This window comes from Gobio gobio (assembly GCF_949357685.1).
Source record: "Gobio gobio genome assembly, chromosome: 20".
NCBI classification, from domain to species: Eukaryota; Metazoa; Chordata; class Actinopteri; order Cypriniformes; family Gobionidae; genus Gobio; species Gobio gobio.
Genome location: NC_137113.1, coordinates 43,268,846 through 43,295,488, shown reverse-complemented (window position 1 = coordinate 43,295,488; position 26,643 = coordinate 43,268,846). Strand labels below are relative to the sequence as shown.

The following is a 26,643-nucleotide window of genomic DNA, read 5'->3' as shown; positions in this document are numbered from 1 at the left end:
TAGGTTATACTGTTATATTTTATATGAAACTTATTTTTATAATAAACGTTAAATACTGTAACATGTATTAACATATATTCCAAATTGTACCCTTTTATCTTTTTTTGTAATGGTCACAAATTGTTCGTCATGGGCCCACTTTATATTATATATTATATATAAATACCGTAACTACTATATACTAACAGTTAAATTAATCATTTTATACAATGCACTTATTGTGTACATACATGTTTTTACATTGTACTTACATTTTAAAAATTACCTGGCTGCATGTAATTACATCTGTAATTAATCTGTAATTACATCTGTAGTTACTATTATAATTAGACTGTTGACACTTCCCTTACACATAACCCAACCTTAAACTTACTCATACCACCACACCTGTCCCTAACTTTACCATTTAACTTACCCATACCACCACACCTGTCCCTAACTTTACCCTTAAACTTCCCCGTACCACCACACCTGTCCCTAACTTTACCCTTAAACTTACCCACACCACCACACCTGTCCCTAACTTTACCCTTATACTTACCCATACCACCACACATGTCCCTAACTTTACCCTTAAACTTACCCACGCCACCACACCTGTCCCTAACTTTACCCTTAAACTTACCCATACCACCACACCGGTCCCTAACTTTACCCTTAAACTTACCCACACCACCACACCTGTCCCTAACTTTACCCTTATACTTACCCATACCACCACACCTGTCCCTAACTTTACCCTTAAACTTACCCACGCCACCACACCTGTCCCTAACTTTACCCTTAAACTTACCCACACCACCACACCTGTCCCTAACTTTACCCTTAAACTTACCCATACCACCACACCTGTCCCTAACTTTACCCTTAAACTTACCCACACCACCACACCTGTCCCTAACTTTACCCTTAAACTTACCCATACCACCACACATGTCCCTAACTTTACCCTTATACTTACTCATACCACCACACCTGTCCCTAACTTTACCCTTATACTTACTCATACCACCAGACCTGTCCCTAACTTTACCCTTAAACTTACTCATACCACCACACCTGTCCCTAACTTTACCCTTATACTTACTCATACCACCAGACCTGTCCCTAACTTTACCCTTAAACTTACTCATACCACCACACCTGTCCCTAACTTTACCCTTACACTTACTCATACCACCAGACCTGTCCCTAACTTTACCCTTAAACTTACTCATACCACCACACCATTCCCTAACTTTACCCTTAAACTTACTCATACCACCACACCTTTCCCTGACTTTACCCTTAAACTTACTCATACCACCACACCTGTCCCTAACTGTACCCTTATACTTACCCATACCACCACACCTGTCCCTAACTTTACCCTTATACTTACCCATACCACCACACCTGTCCCTAACTTAACCCTTATATTTACCCATACCACCATACCTGTCCCTAACTTTACCCTTAAACTTACTCATACCACCACACCTGTCCCTAACTTTACCCTTAAAATTACTCATACCACCACACCTGTCCCTAACTTTACCCTTAAACTTACTCATACCACCACACCAGTCCCTAACTTTACCCTTATACTTACCCATACCACCACACCTGTCCCTAACTTTACCCTTATACTTACCCATACCACCACACCTGTCCCTAGCTTTACCCTTATACTTACCCATCCCACCACACCTGTCCCTAACTTTACCCTTAAACTTACTCATACCACCAAACCTGTCCCTAACTTTACCCTTAAACTTACTCATACCACCACACCTGTCCCTAAATTTACCCTTATACTTACCCATACCACCACACCTGTCCCTAACTTTACCCTTACACTTACCCATACCACCACACCTGTCCCTAACTTTAGCCTTAAACTTACTCATACCACCACACCTGTCCCTAACTTTAACCTTAAACTTACCCATACCACCAAACCTGTCCCTAACTTTACCCTTATACTTACCCATACCACCACACCATTCCCTAACTTTACCCTTATACTTACCCATACCACCACACATGTCCCTAACTTTACCCTTAAACTTACCCATACCACCACACCTGTCCCTAACTTTACCCTTATACTTACCCATACTAACTTTACCCTTATACTTACCCATACCACCACACCTGTCCCTAACTTTACCCTTAAACTTACTCATACCACCACACTTGTCCCTAACTTTACCCTTATACTTACCCATACCACCACACATGTGCCTAACTTTACTCTTATACTTACCCATACCACCACACCTGTCCCTAACTTTACCCTTAAATTTACTCATACCACCACACCTTTCCCTAACTTTACCCTTATACTTACCCATACCACCACACATGTCCCTAACTTTACCTTTATACTTACCCATACCAACACACCTGTCCCTAACTTTACCCTTAAACTTACTCATACCACCACACCTGTCCCTAACTTTACTCTTAAACTTACTCATACCACCACACCTGTCCCAAACTTTACCCTTAAACTTACTCACACCACCACACCAGTCCCTAACTTTACCCTTAAAATTACTCATACCACCACACCTGTCCCTAACTTTACCCCTATACTTACCCATACCACCACACCTGTCCCTAACTTTACCCTTATACTTACCCATACCACCACACCTGTCCCTAACTTTATCCTTAAACTTACCCATACCACCACACCTGTCCCTAACTTTACCCTTAACCTTACCCATACCACCACACCTGTCCCTAACTTTACCCTTATACTTACCCATACCACCACACCTGTCCCTAACTTTACCCTTAAACTTACTCATACCACCACACCTTTCCCTAACTTTACCCTTAAACTTACCCATACCACCACACCTGTCCCTAACTTTACTCTTATACTTACCCATACCACCACACCTGTCCCTAACTTTACCTTTATACTTACCCATACCACCACACCTGTCCCTAACTTTACCCTTAAACTTACTCATACCACCACACCTGTCCCTAACTTTACCCTGAAACTTACTCATACCACCACACCTGTCCCTAACTTTACCCTGAAACTTAGCCATACCACCACACCTGTCCCTAACTTTACTCTTAAACTTACTCATACCACCACACCTGTCCCAAACTTTACCCTTAAACTTACTCACACCACCACACCAGTCCCTAACTTTACCCTTAAACTTACTCATACCACCACACCTGTCCCTAACTTTACCCCTATACTTACCCATATCACCACACCTGTCCCTAACTTTACCCTTATACTTACCCATACCACCACACCTGTCCCTAACTTTACCCTTAAACTTACCCATACCACCACACCTGTCCCTAACTTTACCCTTATACTTACCCGTACCACCACACATGTCCCTAACTTTACCCTTATACTTACCCATACCACCACACTTGTCCATAACTTTACCCTTAAACTTACTCATACCACCACACCTTTCCCTAACTTTACCCTTAAACTTACCCATACCACCACACCTGTCCCTAACTTTACCCTTATACTTCCCCCTACCACCACACCTGTCCCAAGCTTTACCCTTATACTTACCCATACCACCACACCTGTCCCTAACTTTAGCCTTAAACTTACTCATACCACCACACCTGTCCCTAACTTTAACCTTAAACTTACTCATACCACCACACCTGTCCCTAACTTTACCCTTAAACTTACTCATACCACCACACTTGTCCCTAACTTTACCCTTATACTTACCCATACCACCACACATGTGCCTAACTTTACTCTTATACTTACCCATACCACCACACCTGTCCCTAACTTTACCCTTAAATTTACTCATACCACCACACCTTTCCCTAACTTTACCCTTATACTTACCCATACCACCACACATGTCCCTAACTTTACCTTTATACTTACCCATACCAACACACCTGTCCCTAACTTTACCCTTAAACTTACTCATACCACCACACCTGTCCCTAACTTTACTCTTAAACTTACTCATACCACCACACCTGTCCCAAACTTTACCCTTAAACTTACTCACACCACCACACCAGTCCCTAACTTTACCCTTAAAATTACTCATACCACCACACCTGTCCCTAACTTTACCCCTATACTTACCCATACCACCACACCTGTCCCTAACTTTACCCTTATACTTACCCATACCACCACACCTGTCCCTAACTTTATCCTTAAACTTACCCATACCACCACACCTGTCCCTAACTTTACCCTTAACCTTACCCATACCACCACACCTGTCCCTAACTTTACCCTTATACTTACCCATACCACCACACCTGTCCCTAACTTTACCCTTAAACTTACTCATACCACCACACCTTTCCCTAACTTTACCCTTAAACTTACCCATACCACCACACCTGTCCCTAACTTTACTCTTATACTTACCCATACCACCACACCTGTCCCTAACTTTACCTTTATACTTACCCATACCACCACACCTGTCCCTAACTTTACCCTTAAACTTACTCATACCACCACACCTGTCCCTAACTTTACCCTGAAACTTACTCATACCACCACACCTGTCCCTAACTTTACCCTGAAACTTAGCCATACCACCACACCTGTCCCTAACTTTACTCTTAAACTTACTCATACCACCACACCTGTCCCAAACTTTACCCTTAAACTTACTCACACCACCACACCAGTCCCTAACTTTACCCTTAAACTTACTCATACCACCACACCTGTCCCTAACTTTACCCCTATACTTACCCATATCACCACACCTGTCCCTAACTTTACCCTTATACTTACCCATACCACCACACCTGTCCCTAACTTTACCCTTAAACTTACCCATACCACCACACCTGTCCCTAACTTTACCCTTATACTTACCCGTACCACCACACATGTCCCTAACTTTACCCTTATACTTACCCATACCACCACACTTGTCCATAACTTTACCCTTAAACTTACTCATACCACCACACCTTTCCCTAACTTTACCCTTAAACTTACCCATACCACCACACCTGTCCCTAACTTTACCCTTATACTTCCCCCTACCACCACACCTGTCCCAAGCTTTACCCTTATACTTACCCATACCACCACACCTGTCCCTAACTTTACCCTTAAACTTACTCATACCACCACACCTGTCCCTAACTTTACCCTTAAACTTACTCATACCACCACGCCTGTCTCTAACTTTGCCCTGAAACTTAGCCATACCACCACACCTGTCCCTAACTTTACTCTTAAACTTACTCATACCACCACACCTGTCCCAAACTTTACCCTTAAACTTACTCACACCACCACACCAGTCCGTAACTTTACCCTTGAACTTACTCATACCACCACACCTGTCCCTAACTTTACCCCTATACTTACCCATACCACCACACCTGTCCCTAACTTTACCCTTATACTTACCCATACCACCACACCTATCCCTAACTTTACCCTTAAACTTACCCATACCACCACACCTGTCCCTAACTTTAACCTTAAACTTACCCATACCACCACACCTTTCCCTAACTTTACCCTTAAACTTACCCATACCACCACACCTGTCCCTAGCTTTACCCTTATACTTACCCATACCACCACACCTGTCCCTGACTTTACCCTGAAACTTACTCATACCACCTCACCTGTCCCTAACTTTACCCTGAAACTTAGCAATACCACCACACCTGTCCCTAACTTTAACCTTATACTTACCCATACCACCACACCTTTCCCTAACTTTACCCTTAAACTTACTCATACCACCACACCTGTCCCAAACTTTACCCTTAAACTTACTCACACCACCACACCAGTCCCTAACTTTACCCTTAAACTTACTCATACCACCACACCTGTCCCTAACTTTACCCCTATACTTACCCATATCGCCACACCTGTCCCTAACTTTACCCTTATACTTACCCATACCACCACACCTGTCCCTAACTTTACCCTTAAACTTACCCATACCACCACACCTTTCCCTAACTTTACCCTTATACTTACCCATACCACCACACATGTCCCTAACTTTACCCTTATACTTACCCATACGACCACACCTGTCCCTAACTTTACCCTTAAACTTACCCATGCCACCACACATGTCCCTAACTTTACCCTTAAACTTACCCATACCACCACACCTGTCCCTAACTTTACCCTTAAACGTACCCATACCACCACACCTGTCCCTAACTTTACCCTTAAACTTACTCATACCACCACACCTGTCCCTAACTTTAGCCTTAAACTTACTCATACCACCACACCTGTCCCTAACTTTAACCTTAAACTTACTCATACCACCACACCTGTCCCTAACTTTACCCTTAAACTTACTCATACCACCACACTTGTCCCTAACTTTACCCTTATACTTACCCATACCACCACACATGTGCCTAACTTTACCCTTATACTTACCCATACCACCACACCTGTCCCTAACTTTACCCTTAAATTTACTCATACCACCACACCTTTCCCTAACTTTACCCTTATACTTACCCATACCACCACACATGTCCCTAACTTTACCTTTATACTTACCCATACCAACACACCTGTCCTTAACTTTACCCTTAAACTTACTCATACCACCACACCTGTCCCTAACTTTACCCTGAAACTTACTCATACCACCACACCTGTCCCTAACTTTACTCTGAAACTTACCCATACCACCACACCTGTCCCTAACTTTACTCTTAAACTTACTCATACCACCACACCTGTCCCAAACTTTACCCTTAAACTTACTCACACCACCACACCAGTCCCTAACTTTACCCTTAAACTTACTCATACCACCACACCTGTCCCTAACTTTACCCCTATACTTACCCATACCACCACAGCTGTCCCTAACTTTACCCTTATACTTACCCATACCACCACACCTGTCCCTAACTTTATCCTTAAACTTACCCATACCACCACACCTGTCCCTAACTTTACCCTTATACTTACCCATACCACCACACATGTCCCTAACTTTACCCTTATACTTACCCATACCACCACACTTGTCCCTAACTTTACCCTTAAACTTACTCATACCACCACACCTTTCCCTAACTTTACCCTTAAACTTACCCATACCACCACACCTGTCCCTAACTTTACCCTTATACTTACCCATACCACCACACCTGTCCCTAACTTTACCCTTAAACTTACTCATACCACCACACCTTTCCCTAACTTTACCCTTAAACTTACCCATACCACCACACCTGTCCCTAACTTTACTCTTATACTTACCCATACCACCACACCTGTCCCTAACTTTACCCTTAAACTTACTCATACCACCACACCTGTCCCTAACTTTACCCTGAAACTTACTCATACCACCACACCTGTCCCTAACTTTACCCTGAAACTTAGCCATACCACCACACCTGTCCCTAACTTTACTCTTAAACTTACTCATACCACCACACCTGTCCCAAACTTTACCCTTAAACTTACTCACACCACCACACCAGTCCCTAACTTTACCCTTAAACTTACTCATACCACCACACCTGTCCCTAACTTTACCCCTATACTTACCCATATCGCCACACCTGTCCCTAACTTTACCCTTATACTTACCCATACCACCACACCTGTCCCTAACTTTACCCTTAAACTTACCCATACCACCACACCTGTCCCTAACTTTACCCTTATACTTACCCGTACCACCACACATGTCCCTAACTTTACCCTTATACTTACCCATACCACCACACTTGTCCATAACTTTACCCTTAAACTTACTCATACCACCACACCTTTCCCTAACTTTACCCTTAAACTTACCCATACCACCACACCTGTCCCTAACTTTACCCTTATACTTCCCCCTACCACCACACCTGTCCCAAGCTTTACCCTTATACTTACCCATACCACCACACCTGTCCCTAACTTTACCCTTAAACTTACTCATACCACCACACCTGTCCCTAACTTTACCCTTAAACTTACTCATACCACCACGCCTGTCTCTAACTTTGCCCTGAAACTTAGCCATACCACCACACCTGTCCCTAACTTTACTCTTAAACTTACTCATACCACCACACCTGTCCCAAACTTTACCCTTAAACTTACTCACACCACCACACCAGTCCCTAACTTTACCCTTGAACTTACTCATACCACCACACCTGTCCCTAACTTTACCCCTATACTTACCCATACCACCACACCTGTCCCTAACTTTACCCTTATACTTACCCATACCACCACACCTATCCCTAACTTTACCCTTAAACTTACCCATACCACCACACCTGTCCCTAACTTTAACCTTATACTTACCCATACCACCACACATGTCCCTAACTTTACCCTTATACTTACCCATACCACCACACTTGTCCCTAACTTCACCCTTAAACTTACTCATACCACCACACCTTTCCCTAACTTTACCCTTAAACTTACCCATACCACCACACCTGTCCCTAGCTTTACCCTTATACTTACCCATACCACCACACCTGTCCCTGACTTTACCCTGAAACTTACTCATACCACCTCACCCGTCCCTAACTTTACCCTGAAACTTAGCAATACCACCACACCTGTCCCTAACTTTACTCTTAAACTTACTCATACCACCACACCTGTCCCAAACTTTACCCTTAAACTTACCCATACCACCACACCTGTCCCTAACTTTACACTTAAACTTACCCATACCACCACACCTTTCCCTAACTTTACCCTTATACTTACCCATACCACCACACATGTCCCTAACTTTACCCTTATACTTACCCATACGACCACACCTGTCCTTAACTTTACCCTTAAACTTACCCATGCCACCACACATGTCCCTAACTTTACCCTAAACTTACCCATACCACCACACCTGTCCCTAACTTTACCCTTAAACTTACCCATACCACCACACCTGTCCCTAACTTTACCCTTAAACTTACTCATACCACCACACCTGTCACTAACTTTACCCTTAAACTTACCCATACAACCACACCTGTCCCAAACTTTACCCTTATACTTACTCATACCACCACACCTGTCCCTAACTTTACCCTTAAACTTACTCATACCACCACACCTGTCCCTAACTTTACCCGTAACTTACTCATACCACCACACCTGTCCCTAACTTTACCCTTATACTTACCCATACCACCACACCATTCCCTAACTTTACCCTTATACTTACCCATACCACCACACCTGTCCCTAACATTACCTTTAAACTTACCCATACCACCACACCTGTCCCTAACTTTACCCATACCACCACACCTGTCCCTTACTTTACCCTTAAACTCACCCATACCACCACACCTGTCCCTAACTTTACCCTAAAACTTACTCATACCACCACACCTGTCCCTAACTTTACCCGTAACTTACTCATACCACCACACCTGTCCCTAACTTTACCCTTATACTTACCCATACCACCACACCATTCCCTAACTTTACCCTTATACTTACCCTTACCACCACACCTGTCCCTAACTTTACCCTTAAACTTACCCATACCACCACACCTGTCCCTAACTTTACCCTTATACTTACCCATACTAACTTTACCCTTATACTTACCCATACCACCACACCATTCCCTAAATTTACCCTCATACTTACCCATACCACCACACCTGTCCCTAACTTTACCCTTAAACTTACCCATACCACCACACCTGTCCCTAACTTTACCCTTATACTTACCCATACCACCACACCTGTCCCTAACTTTACCCTTATACTTACCCATACCACCACACCTGTCCCCAACTTTAGCCTTAAACTTAATCATGCCACCACACCTGTCCCTAACTTTAGCCTTAAACTTACTCATACCACCACACCTGTCCCTAACTTTACCCTTAAACTTATCCATACCACCACACCTGTCCCTAACTTTACCCTAAAACTTACTCATACCACCACACCTGTCCCTAACTTTACCCTTAAACTTACTCATACCACCACACCTGTCCCTAACTTTACCCGTAACTTACTCATACCACCACACCTGTCCCTAACTTTACCCTGAAACTTACTCATACCACCACACCTGTCCCTAACTTTACCCTGAAACTTAGCCATACCACCACACCTGTCCCTAACTTTACTCTTAAACTTACTCATACCACCACACCTGTCCCAAACTTTACCCTTAAACTTACTCACACCACCACACCAGTCCCTAACTTTACCCTTAAACTTACTCATACCACCACACCTGTCCCTAACTTTACCCCTATACTTACCCATATCACCACACCTGTCCCTAACTTTACCCTTATACTTACCCATACCACCACACCTGTCCCTAACTTTACCCTTAAACTTACCCATACCACCACACCTGTCCCTAACTTTACCCTTATACTTACCCGTACCACCACACATGTCCCTAACTTTACCCTTATACTTACCCATACCACCACACTTGTCCATAACTTTACCCTTAAACTTACTCATACCACCACACCTTTCCCTAACTTTACCCTTAAACTTACCCATACCACCACACCTGTCCCTAACTTTACCCTTATACTTCCCCCTACCACCACACCTGTCCCAAGCTTTACCCTTATACTTACCCATACCACCACACCTGTCCCTAACTTTAGCCTTAAACTTACTCATACCACCACACCTGTCCCTAACTTTAACCTTAAACTTACTCATACCACCACACCTGTCCCTAACTTTACCCTTAAACTTACTCATACCACCACACTTGTCCCTAACTTTACCCTTATACTTACCCATACCACCACACATGTGCCTAACTTTACTCTTATACTTACCCATACCACCACACCTGTCCCTAACTTTACCCTTAAATTTACTCATACCACCACACCTTTCCCTAACTTTACCCTTATACTTACCCATACCACCACACATGTCCCTAACTTTACCTTTATACTTACCCATACCAACACACCTGTCCCTAACTTTACCCTTAAACTTACTCATACCACCACACCTGTCCCTAACTTTACTCTTAAACTTACTCATACCACCACACCTGTCCCAAACTTTACCCTTAAACTTACTCACACCACCACACCAGTCCCTAACTTTACCCTTAAAATTACTCATACCACCACACCTGTCCCTAACTTTACCCCTATACTTACCCATACCACCACACCTGTCCCTAACTTTACCCTTATACTTACCCATACCACCACACCTGTCCCTAACTTTATCCTTAAACTTACCCATACCACCACACCTGTCCCTAACTTTACCCTTAACCTTACCCATACCACCACACCTGTCCCTAACTTTACCCTTATACTTACCCATACCACCACACCTGTCCCTAACTTTACCCTTAAACTTACTCATACCACCACACCTTTCCCTAACTTTACCCTTAAACTTACCCATACCACCACACCTGTCCCTAACTTTACTCTTATACTTACCCATACCACCACACCTGTCCCTAACTTTACCTTTATACTTACCCATACCACCACACCTGTCCCTAACTTTACCCTTAAACTTACTCATACCACCACACCTGTCCCTAACTTTACCCTGAAACTTACTCATACCACCACACCTGTCCCTAACTTTACCCTGAAACTTAGCCATACCACCACACCTGTCCCTAACTTTACTCTTAAACTTACTCATACCACCACACCTGTCCCAAACTTTACCCTTAAACTTACTCACACCACCACACCAGTCCCTAACTTTACCCTTAAACTTACTCATACCACCACACCTGTCCCTAACTTTACCCCTATACTTACCCATATCACCACACCTGTCCCTAACTTTACCCTTATACTTACCCATACCACCACACCTGTCCCTAACTTTACCCTTAAACTTACCCATACCACCACACCTGTCCCTAACTTTACCCTTATACTTACCCGTACCACCACACATGTCCCTAACTTTACCCTTATACTTACCCATACCACCACACTTGTCCATAACTTTACCCTTAAACTTACTCATACCACCACACCTTTCCCTAACTTTACCCTTAAACTTACCCATACCACCACACCTGTCCCTAACTTTACCCTTATACTTCCCCCTACCACCACACCTGTCCCAAGCTTTACCCTTATACTTACCCATACCACCACACCTGTCCCTAACTTTACCCTTAAACTTACTCATACCACCACACCTGTCCCTAACTTTACCCTTAAACTTACTCATACCACCACGCCTGTCTCTAACTTTGCCCTGAAACTTAGCCATACCACCACACCTGTCCCTAACTTTACTCTTAAACTTACTCATACCACCACACCTGTCCCAAACTTTACCCTTAAACTTACTCACACCACCACACCAGTCCGTAACTTTACCCTTGAACTTACTCATACCACCACACCTGTCCCTAACTTTACCCCTATACTTACCCATACCACCACACCTGTCCCTAACTTTACCCTTATACTTACCCATACCACCACACCTATCCCTAACTTTACCCTTAAACTTACCCATACCACCACACCTGTCCCTAACTTTAACCTTAAACTTACCCATACCACCACACCTTTCCCTAACTTTACCCTTAAACTTACCCATACCACCACACCTGTCCCTAGCTTTACCCTTATACTTACCCATACCACCACACCTGTCCCTGACTTTACCCTGAAACTTACTCATACCACCTCACCTGTCCCTAACTTTACCCTGAAACTTAGCAATACCACCACACCTGTCCCTAACTTTAACCTTATACTTACCCATACCACCACACCTTTCCCTAACTTTACCCTTAAACTTACTCATACCACCACACCTGTCCCAAACTTTACCCTTAAACTTACTCACACCACCACACCAGTCCCTAACTTTACCCTTAAACTTACTCATACCACCACACCTGTCCCTAACTTTACCCCTATACTTACCCATATCGCCACACCTGTCCCTAACTTTACCCTTATACTTACCCATACCACCACACCTGTCCCTAACTTTACCCTTAAACTTACCCATACCACCACACCTTTCCCTAACTTTACCCTAATACTTACCCATACCACCACACATGTCCCTAACTTTACCCTTATACTTACCCATACGACCACACCTGTCCCTAACTTTACCCTTAAACTTACCCATGCCACCACACATGTCCCTAACTTTACCCTTAAACTTACCCATACCACCACACCTGTCCCTAACTTTACCCTTAAACTTACCCATACCACCACACCTGTCCCTAACTTTACCCTTAAACTTACTCATACCACCACACCTGTCCCTAACTTTAGCCTTAAACTTACTCATACCACCACACCTGTCCCTAACTTTAACCTTAAACTTACTCATACCACCACACCTGTCCCTAACTTTACCCTTAAACTTACTCATACCACCACACTTGTCCCTAACTTTACCCTTATACTTACCCATACCACCACACATGTGCCTAACTTTACCCTTATACTTACCCATACCACCACACCTGTCCCTAACTTTACCCTTAAATTTACTCATACCACCACACCTTTCCCTAACTTTACCCTTATACTTACCCATACCACCACACATGTCCCTAACTTTACCTTTATACTTACCCATACCAACACACCTGTCCTTAACTTTACCCTTAAACTTACTCATACCACCACACCTGTCCCTAACTTTACCCTGAAACTTACTCATACCACCACACCTGTCCCTAACTTTATCCTTAAACTTACCCATACCACCACACCTGTCCCTAACTTTACCCTTATACTTACCCATACCACCACACATGTCCCTAACTTTACCCTTATACTTACCCATACCACCACACTTGTCCCTAACTTTACCCTTAAACTTACTCATACCACCACACCTTTCCCTAACTTTACCCTTAAACTTACCCATACCACCACACCTGTCCCTAACTTTACCCTTATACTTACCCATACCACCACACCTGTCCCTAACTTTACCCTTAAACTTACTCATACCACCACACCTTTCCCTAACTTTACCCTTAAACTTACCCATACCACCACACCTGTCCCTAACTTTACTCTTATACTTACCCATACCACCACACCTGTCCCTAACTTTACCCTTAAACTTACTCATACCACCACACCTGTCCCTAACTTTACCCTGAAACTTACTCATACCACCACACCTGTCCCTAACTTTACCCTGAAACTTAGCCATACCACCACACCTGTCCCTAACTTTACTCTTAAACTTACTCATACCACCACACCTGTCCCAAACTTTACCCTTAAACTTACTCACACCACCACACCAGTCCCTAACTTTACCCTTAAACTTACTCATACCACCACACCTGTCCCTAACTTTACCCCTATACTTACCCATATCGCCACACCTGTCCCTAACTTTACCCTTATACTTACCCATACCACCACACCTGTCCCTAACTTTACCCTTAAACTTACCCATACCACCACACCTGTCCCTAACTTTACCCTTATACTTACCCGTACCACCACACATGTCCCTAACTTTACCCTTATACTTACCCATACCACCACACTTGTCCATAACTTTACCCTTAAACTTACTCATACCACCACACCTTTCCCTAACTTTACCCTTAAACTTACCCATACCACCACACCTGTCCCTAACTTTACCCTTATACTTCCCCCTACCACCACACCTGTCCCAAGCTTTACCCTTATACTTACCCATACCACCACACCTGTCCCTAACTTTACCCTTAAACTTACTCATACCACCACACCTGTCCCTAACTTTACCCTTAAACTTACTCATACCACCACGCCTGTCTCTAACTTTGCCCTGAAACTTAGCCATACCACCACACCTGTCCCTAACTTTACTCTTAAACTTACTCATACCACCACACCTGTCCCAAACTTTACCCTTAAACTTACTCACACCACCACACCAGTCCCTAACTTTACCCTTGAACTTACTCATACCACCACACCTGTCCCTAACTTTACCCCTATACTTACCCATACCACCACACCTGTCCCTAACTTTACCCTTATACTTACCCATACCACCACACCTATCCCTAACTTTACCCTTAAACTTACCCATACCACCACACCTGTCCCTAACTTTAACCTTATACTTACCCATACCACCACACATGTCCCTAACTTTACCCTTATACTTACCCATACCACCACACTTGTCCCTAACTTCACCCTTAAACTTACTCATACCACCACACCTTTCCCTAACTTTACCCTTAAACTTACCCATACCACCACACCTGTCCCTAGCTTTACCCTTATACTTACCCATACCACCACACCTGTCCCTGCCTTTACCCTGAAACTTACTCATACCACCTCACCTGTCCCTAACTTTACCCTGAAACTTAGCAATACCACCACACCTGTCCCTAACTTTACTCTTAAACTTACTCATACCACCACACCTGTCCCAAACTTTACCCTTAAACTTACCCATACCACCACACCTGTCCCTAACTTTACACTTAAACTTACCCATACCACCACACCTTTCCCTAACTTTACCCTTATACTTACCCATACCACCACACATGTCCCTAACTTTACCCTTATACTTACCCATACGACCACACCTGTCCTTAACTTTACCCTTAAACTTACCCATGCCACCACACATGTCCCTAACTTTACCCTAAACTTACCCATACCACCACACCTGTCCCTAACTTTACCCTTAAACTTACCCATACCACCACACCTGTCCCTAACTTTACCCTTAAACTTACTCATACCACCACACCTGTCACTAACTTTACCCTTAAACTTACCCATACAACCACACCTGTCCCAAACTTTACCCTTATACTTACTCATACCACCACACCTGTCCCTAACTTTACCCTTAAACTTACTCATACCACCACACCTGTCCCTAACTTTACCCGTAACTTACTCATACCACCACACCTGTCCCTAACTTTACCCTTATACTTACCCATACCACCACACCATTCCCTAACTTTACCCTTATACTTACCCATACCACCACACCTGTCCCTAACATTACCTTTAAACTTACCCATACCACCACACCTGTCCCTAACTTTACCCATACCACCACACCTGTCCCTTACTTTACCCTTAAACTCACCCATACCACCACACCTGTCCCTAACTTTACCCTAAAACTTACTCATACCACCACACCTGTCCCTAACTTTACCCGTAACTTACTCATACCACCACACCTGTCCCTAACTTTACCCTTATACTTACCCATACCACCACACCATTCCCTAACTTTACCCTTATACTTACCCTTACCACCACACCTGTCCCTAACTTTACCCTTAAACTTACCCATACCACCACACCTGTCCCTAACTTTACCCTTATACTTACCCATACTAACTTTACCCTTATACTTACCCATACCACCACACCATTCCCTAAATTTACCCTCATACTTACCCATACCACCACACCTGTCCCTAACTTTACCCTTAAACTTACCCATACCACCACACCTGTCCCTAACTTTACCCTTATACTTACCCATACCACCACACCTGTCCCTAACTTTACCCTTATACTTACCCATACCACCACACCTGTCCCCAACTTTAGCCTTAAACTTAATCATGCCACCACACCTGTCCCTAACTTTAGCCTTAAACTTACTCATACCACCACACCTGTCCCTAACTTTACCCTTAAACTTATCCATACCACCACACCTGTCCCTAACTTTACCCTAAAACTTACTCATACCACCACACCTGTCCCTAACTTTACCCTTAAACTTACTCATACCACCACACCTGTCCCTAACTTTACCCGTAACTTACTCATACCACCACACCTGTCCCTAACTTTACCCTGAAACTTACTCATACCACCACACCTGTCCCTAACTTTACCCTGAAACTTAGCCATACCACCACACCTGTCCCTAACTTTACTCTTAAACTTACTCATACCACCACACCTGTCCCAAACTTTACCCTTAAACTTACTCACACCACCACACCAGTCCCTAACTTTACCCTTAAACTTACTCATACCACCACACCTGTCCCTAACTTTACCCCTATACTTACCCATATCACCACACCTGTCCCTAACTTTACCCTTATACTTACCCATACCACCACACCTGTCCCTAACTTTACCCTTAAACTTACCCATACCACCACACCTGTCCCTAACTTTACCCTTATACTTACCCGTACCACCACACATGTCCCTAACTTTACCCTTATACTTACCCATACCACCACACTTGTCCATAACTTTACCCTTAAACTTACTCATACCACCACACCTTTCCCTAACTTTACCCTTAAACTTACCCATACCACCACACCTGTCCCTAACTTTACCCTTATACTTCCCCCTACCACCACACCTGTCCCAAGCTTTACCCTTATACTTACCCATACCACCACACCTGTCCCTAACTTTAGCCTTAAACTTACTCATACCACCACACCTGTCCCTAACTTTAACCTTAAACTTACTCATACCACCACACCTGTCCCTAACTTTACCCTTAAACTTACTCATACCACCACACTTGTCCCTAACTTTACCCTTATACTTACCCATACCACCACACATGTGCCTAACTTTACTCTTATACTTACCCATACCACCACACCTGTCCCTAACTTTACCCTTAAATTTACTCATACCACCACACCTTTCCCTAACTTTACCCTTATACTTACCCATACCACCACACATGTCCCTAACTTTACCTTTATACTTACCCATACCAACACACCTGTCCCTAACTTTACCCTTAAACTTACTCATACCACCACACCTGTCCCTAACTTTACTCTTAAACTTACTCATACCACCACACCTGTCCCAAACTTTACCCTTAAACTTACTCACACCACCACACCAGTCCCTAACTTTACCCTTAAAATTACTCATACCACCACACCTGTCCCTAACTTTACCCCTATACTTACCCATACCACCACACCTGTCCCTAACTTTACCCTTATACTTACCCATACCACCACACCTGTCCCTAACTTTATCCTTAAACTTACCCATACCACCACACCTGTCCCTAACTTTACCCTTAACCTTACCCATACCACCACACCTGTCCCTAACTTTACCCTTATACTTACCCATACCACCACACCTGTCCCTAACTTTACCCTTAAACTTACTCATACCACCACACCTTTCCCTAACTTTACCCTTAAACTTACCCATACCACCACACCTGTCCCTAACTTTACTCTTATACTTACCCATACCACCACACCTGTCCCTAACTTTACCTTTATACTTACCCATACCACCACACCTGTCCCTAACTTTACCCTTAAACTTACTCATACCACCACACCTGTCCCTAACTTTACCCTGAAACTTACTCATACCACCACACCTGTCCCTAACTTTACCCTGAAACTTAGCCATACCACCACACCTGTCCCTAACTTTACTCTTAAACTTACTCATACCACCACACCTGTCCCAAACTTTACCCTTAAACTTACTCACACCACCACACCAGTCCCTAACTTTACCCTTAAACTTACTCATACCACCACACCTGTCCCTAACTTTACCCCTATACTTACCCATATCACCACACCTGTCCCTAACTTTACCCTTATACTTACCCATACCACCACACCTGTCCCTAACTTTACCCTTAAACTTACCCATACCACCACACCTGTCCCTAACTTTACCCTTATACTTACCCGTACCACCACACATGTCCCTAACTTTACCCTTATACTTACCCATACCACCACACTTGTCCATAACTTTACCCTTAAACTTACTCATACCACCACACCTTTCCCTAACTTTACCCTTAAACTTACCCATACCACCACACCTGTCCCTAACTTTACCCTTATACTTCCCCCTACCACCACACCTGTCCCAAGCTTTACCCTTATACTTACCCATACCACCACACCTGTCCCTAACTTTACCCTTAAACTTACTCATACCACCACACCTGTCCCTAACTTTACCCTTAAACTTACTCATACCACCACGCCTGTCTCTAACTTTGCCCTGAAACTTAGCCATACCACCACACCTGTCCCTAACTTTACTCTTAAACTTACTCATACCACCACACCTGTCCCAAACTTTACCCTTAAACTTACTCACACCACCACACCAGTCCGTAACTTTACCCTTGAACTTACTCATACCACCACACCTGTCCCTAACTTTACCCCTATACTTACCCATACCACCACACCTGTCCCTAACTTTACCCTTATACTTACCCATACCACCACACCTATCCCTAACTTTACCCTTAAACTTACCCATACCACCACACCTGTCCCTAACTTTAACCTTAAACTTACCCATACCACCACACCTTTCCCTAACTTTACCCTTAAACTTACCCATACCACCACACCTGTCCCTAGCTTTACCCTTATACTTACCCATACCACCACACCTGTCCCTGACTTTACCCTGAAACTTACTCATACCACCTCACCTGTCCCTAACTTTACCCTGAAACTTAGCAATACCACCACACCTGTCCCTAACTTTAACCTTATACTTACCCATACCACCACACCTTTCCCTAACTTTACCCTAAAAACTTACTCATACCACCACACCTGTCCCAAACTTTACCCTTAAACTTACTCACACCACCACACCAGTCCCTAACTTTACCCTTAAACTTACTCATACCACCACACCTGTCCCTAACTTTACCCCTATACTTACCCATATCGCCACACCTGTCCCTAACTTTACCCTTATACTTACCCATACCACCACACCTGTCCCTAACTTTACCCTTAAACTTACCCATACCACCACACCTTTCCCTAACTTTACCCTTATACTTACCCATACCACCACACATGTCCCTAACTTTACCCTTATACTTACCCATACGACCACACCTGTCCCTAACTTTACCCTTAAACTTACCCATGCCACCACACATGTCCCTAACTTTACCCTTAAACTTACCCATACCACCACACCTGTCCCTAACTTTACCCTTAAACTTACCCATACCACCACACCTGTCCCTAACTTTACCCTTAAACTTACTCATACCACCACACCTGTCCCTAACTTTAGCCTTAAACTTACTCATACCACCACACCTGTCCCTAACTTTAACCTTAAACTTACTCATACCACCACACCTGTCCCTAACTTTACCCTTAAACTTACTCATACCACCACACTTGTCCCTAACTTTACCCTTATACTTACCCATACCACCACACATGTGCCTAACTTTACCCTTATACTTACCCATACCACCACACCTGTCCCTAACTTTACCCTTAAATTTACTCATACCACCACACCTTTCCCTAACTTTACCCTTATACTTACCCATACCACCACACATGTCCCTAACTTTACCTTTATACTTACCCATACCAACACACCTGTCCTTAACTTTACCCTTAAACTTACTCATACCACCACACCTGTCCCTAACTTTACCCTGAAACTTACTCATACCACCACACCTGTCCCTAACTTTACTCTGAAACTTACTCATACCACCACACCTGTCCCTAATTTTACTCTTAAACTTACTCATACCACCACACCTGTCCCAAACTTTACCCTTAAACTTACTCACACCACCACACCAGTCCCTAACTTTACCCTTAAACTTACTCATACCACCACACCTGTCCCTAACTTTACCCCTATACTTACCCATACCACCACACCTGTCCCTAACTTTACCCTTATACTTACCCATACCACCACACCTGTCCCTAACTTTATCCTTAAACTTACCCATACCACCACACCTGTCCCTAACTTTACCCTTATACTTACCCATACCACCACACATGTCCCTAACTTTACCCTTATACTTACCCATACCACCACACTTGTCCCTAACTTTACCCTTAAACTTACTCATACCACCACACCTTTCCCTAACTTTACCCTTAAACTTACCCATACCACCACACCTGTCCCTAACTTTACCCTTATACTTACCCATACCACCACACCTGTCCCTAACTTTACCCTTAAACTTACTCATACCACCACACCTTTCCCTAACTTTACCCTTAAACTTACCCATACCACCACACCTGTCCCTAACTTTACTCTTATACTTACCCATACCACCACACCTGTCCCTAACTTTACCCTTAAACTTACTCATACCACCACACCTGTCCCTAACTTTACCCTGAAACTTACTCATACCACCACACCTGTCCCTAACTTTACCCTGAAACTTAGCCATACCACCACACCTGTCCCTAACTTTACTCTTAAACTTACTCATACCACCACACCTGTCCCAAACTTTACCCTTAAACTTACTCACACCACCACACCAGTCCCTAACTTTACCCTTAAACTTACTCATACCACCACACCTGTCCCTAACTTTACCCCTATACTTACCCATATCGCCACACCTGTCCCTAACTTTACCCTTATACTTACCCATACCACCACACCTGTCCCTAACTTTACCCTTAAACTTACCCATACCACCACACCTGTCCCTAACTTTACCCTTATACTTACCCGTACCACCACACATGTCCCTAACTTTACCCTTATACTTACCCATACCACCACACTTGTCCATAACTTTACCCTTAAACTTACTCATACCACCACACCTTTCCCTAACTTTACCCTTAAACTTACCCATACCACCACACCTGTCCCTAACTTTACCCTTATACTTCCCCCTACCACCACACCTGTCCCAAGCTTTACCCTTATACTTACCCATACCACCACACCTGTCCCTAACTTTACCCTTAAACTTACTCATACCACCACACCTGTCCCTAACTTTACCCTTAAACTTACTCATACCACCACGCCTGTCTCTAACTTTGCCCTGAAACTTAGCCATACCACCACACCTGTCCCTAACTTTACTCTTAAACTTACTCATACCACCACACCTGTCCCAAACTTTACCCTTAAACTTACTCACACCACCACACCAGTCCCTAACTTTACCCTTGAACTTACTCATACCACCACACCTGTCCCTAACTTTACCCCTATACTTACCCATACCACCACACCTGTCCCTAACTTTACCCTTATACTTACCCATACCACCACACCTATCCCTAACTTTACCCTTAAACTTACCCATACCACCACACCTGTCCCTAACTTTAACCTTATACTTACCCATACCACCACACATGTCCCTAACTTTACCCTTATACTTACCCATACCACCACACTTGTCCCTAACTTCACCCTTAAACTTACTCATACCACCACACCTTTCCCTAACTTTACCCTTAAACTTACCCATACCACCACACCTGTCCCTAGCTTTACCCTTATACTTACCCATACCACCACACCTGTCCCTGACTTTACCCTGAAACTTACTCATACCACCTCACCTGTCCCTAACTTTACCCTGAAACTTAGCAATACCACCACACCTGTCCCTAACTTTACTCTTAAACTTACTCATACCACCACACCTGTCCCAAACTTTACCCTTAAACTTACCCATACCACCACACCTGTCCCTAACTTTACACTTAAACTTACCCATACCACCACACCTTTCCCTAACTTTACCCTTATACTTACCCATACCACCACACATGTCCCTAACTTTACCCTTATACTTACCCATACGACCACACCTGTCCTTAACTTTACCCTTAAACTTACCCATGCCACCACACATGTCCCTAACTTTACCCTAAACTTACCCATACCACCACACCTGTCCCTAACTTTACCCTTAAACTTACCCATACCACCACACCTGTCCCTAACTTTACCCTTAAACTTACTCATACCACCACACCTGTCACTAACTTTACCCTTAAACTTACCCATACAACCACACCTGTCCCAAACTTTACCCTTATACTTACTCATACCACCACACCTGTCCATAACTTTACCCTTAAACTTACTCATACCACCACACCTGTCCCTAACTTTACCCGTAACTTACTCATACCACCACACCTGTCCCTAACTTTACCCTTATACTTACCCATACCACCACACCATTCCCTAACTTTACCCTTATACTTACCCATACCACCACACCTGTCCCTAACATTACCTTTAAACTTACCCATACCACCACACCTGTCCCTAACTTTACCCATACCACCACACCTGTCCCTTACTTTACCCTTAAACTCACCCATACCACCACACCTGTCCCTAACTTTACCCTAAAACTTACTCATACCACCACACCTGTCCCTAACTTTACCCGTAACTTACTCATACCACCACACCTGTCCCTAACTTTACCCTTATACTTACCCATACCACCACACCATTCCCTAACTTTACCCTTATACTTACCCTTACCACCACACCTGTCCCTAACTTTACCCTTAAACTTACCCATACCACCACACCTGTCCCTAACTTTACCCTTATACTTACCCATACTAACTTTACCCTTATACTTACCCATACCACCACACCATTCCCTAAATTTACCCTCATACTTACCCATACCACCACACCTGTCCCTAACTTTACCCTTAAACTTACCCATACCACCACACCTGTCCCTAACTTTACCCTTATACTTACCCATACCACCACACCTGTCCCTAACTTTACCCTTATACTTACCCATACCACCACACCTGTCCCCAACTTTAGCCTTAAACTTAATCATGCCACCACACCTGTCCCTAACTTTAGCCTTAAACTTACTCATACCACCACACCTGTCCCTAACTTTACCCTTAAACTTATCCATACCACCACACCTGTCCCTAACTTTACCCTAAAACTTACTCATACCACCACACCTGTCCCTAACTTTACCCTTAAACTTACTCATACCACCACACCTGTCCCTAACTTTACCCGTAACTTACTCATACCACCACACCTGTCCCTAACTTTACCCTTATACTTACCTATACCACCACACCATTCCCTAACTTTACCCTTATACTTACCCATACCACCACACCTGTCCCTAACTTTACCCTTAAACTTACCCATACCACCACACCTGTCCCTAACTTTACCCTAAAACTTACTCATACCACCAAACCTGTCCCTAACTTTACCCTTAAACTTACTCATACCACCACACCTGTCCCTAACTTTACCTGTAACTTACTCATACCACCACACCTGTCCCTAACTTTACCCTTATACTTACCCATACCACCACACCTCTCCCTAACTTTACCCTTATACTTACCCATACCACCACACCTGTCCCTAACTTTACCCTTAAACTTACCCATACCACCACACCTGTCCCTAACTTTACCCTTATACTTACCCATACCACCACACCTGTCCCTTACTTTACCCTTAAACTTACCCATACCACCACACCTGTCCCTAACTTTACCCTAATACTTACTCATACCACCACACCTGTCCTTAACTTTACCCTAATACTTACCCATACCACCACACCTGTCCCTATCTTTACTCTTAAATTTACTCATACCACCACACCTTTCCCTAACTTTACCCTTAAACTTACCCATACCACCACACCTGTCCCTAACTTTACCCTTATACCTACCCATACCACCACACTTGTCCCTAACTTTACACTTAAACTTACTCATACCACCACACCTGTCCCTAACTTTACCCTGAAACTTACTCATACCACCACACTAGTGTTAATTTTGTCACCTATTTTTAATTTAGTCTTAGTCTTAGTCTTGTGCCAAATGTCCTTGTTAGTTTTAGTCATATTTAGTCATTCAAATATCTTTTTTTGTTAGTCAAGTTTTAGTCGACTAAAAGTCTCGTCATTTTAGTCTAGTTTTAGTCAAAAGACAACTCAAGGTATCTTAGTCAAGTTTTAGTCGACCAAAAGTCTAGTCATTTTAGTCAAAGGAAAACTCAATATATATTTTGTGGCAAAATAAGTTACTTAAAGTACATATAACCTGCATAATGTATGTGCCACAACACCATAGCTAACTGGTTGATTTACAGCGTAGATGCCTAAAATCAGCATTAGCTTATGAGACGATGGGTACAAATATTGATTTTGATCTTGATTCAGTATGAATTCATATGTATATAGCCTACTGTACATATAAGGAAAAATAAGTTTGCCTTTTAGCACTATTTTATTATATTTGCTTGCATTCTTTACTATTCACTATTATTAACATTTCAAAATTTCACAAATAAGTAAGCAGCTATGATCTGCAACTAGACTACATGTATATTTATTAAAGGGCCATACAGGCACCAGTGGGTAATGGCATTACAAGTGAAATGTTTTATTTTTCCAGCCACAAAATGACTCTAATGTGCCTCTTTGCAGTGGAATTCTCTATTTTAACCTTAATTAATACACTAATTGTAATATAAATAATACAAATATTAGAAGAAAAATATTTTAAGTGGTCATTAATGGACAATAAGTATTGCACAAATAGTATTTAATACCAAAAGATCTCCTCAAAATATTCAATAAATATTATTGAATTAAAATATAGGCTATTTATTTTAAAAATAGTTCAGGTGTATGGTCACATTTGACCATCAATGAGTATAAGTGTGACTTAATTAGTAAGGAATACCTGAGGGCTAAATACAAGAAAAACATTAATATGAATGTTAACAATGTTGCATCTCTACCACTCTCCATTATAAAAGGATACTGTAAATGTGGCTGACGTAATACTCAATACACACTATGCTGTAGGCTACTGTTTACCAAAGATTGCTGCAAACACCTGTATAGTGAAGCTGTTGTGTAACCTGCGCGGCTTAAGCCATTCAAATGTACGGACACAGCGCTAGAAGTATTGAGCGCTCCGGGAACCACGTGACCACACGCGCGCGGCCGCGAGATGACAGGAGGAGTATGAGAGAGACCTGTACTCCAGCAACAGCGCGAACTCTTTCTGAATATTTTGAACAGCTGAATATTCATCTCATCAAGAAAAAGAAGAGACAATTGTAGACGAAAATGAAGAGAGATTTTATCTTAGTTTTAATTTTATGCAAAACATTTTAGTCTCGTCCTTTTTCGTCAACAATAATGCATGTTAATTTAGTCTTAGTCAGCGTTTTTGGACATTGGTGCGGTCTCGTCATCGTCTCGTCTTCGTCATGGAAAAAAAGGTCGTTGACGAACATATTTAGTCTCGTCTCGTCTGACGAAATTAACACTACACCACACCTGTCCCCAACTTTACCCTGAAACTTACCCATACCACCAAACCTGTCCCTAACTTTACCCTTAAACTTACTCATACCACCACACCTGTCCCTAACTTTACCCTTAAACTTACCCATACCACCACACCTGTCCCTAACTTTACCCTTAAACTTACCCATACCACCACACATGTCCCTAACTTTACCCTTAAACTTACTCATACTACCACACCTGTCCCTAACTTTACCCTTAAACTTACCCACACCACCACACCTGTCCCTAACTTTACCCTTATACTTACCCATACCACCACACCTGTCCCTAACTTTACCCTTAAACTTACCCATGCCACCACACATGTCCCTAACTTTACCCTTCAACTTACCCATACCACCACACCTGTCCCTAACTTTACCCTTAAACTTACCCATACCACCACACCTGTCCCTAACTTTACCCTTAAACTTACTCATACCACCACACCTGTCACTAACTTTACCCTTAAACTTACCCATACAACCACACCTGTCCCAAACTTTACCCTTATACTTACTCATACCACCACACCTGTCCCTAACTTT

At 43.1% G+C, this 26,643-nt stretch overlaps 1 protein-coding gene across 1 annotated transcript in view; it reads left to right on the top strand.

Annotated features, from left to right (window-relative positions):
• Positions 1-26,643, top strand: part of LOC307116984 (integrin alpha-X-like) — a 104,274-nt gene that overhangs the window by 16,037 nt on the left and 61,594 nt on the right. The window lies entirely within an intron of this gene.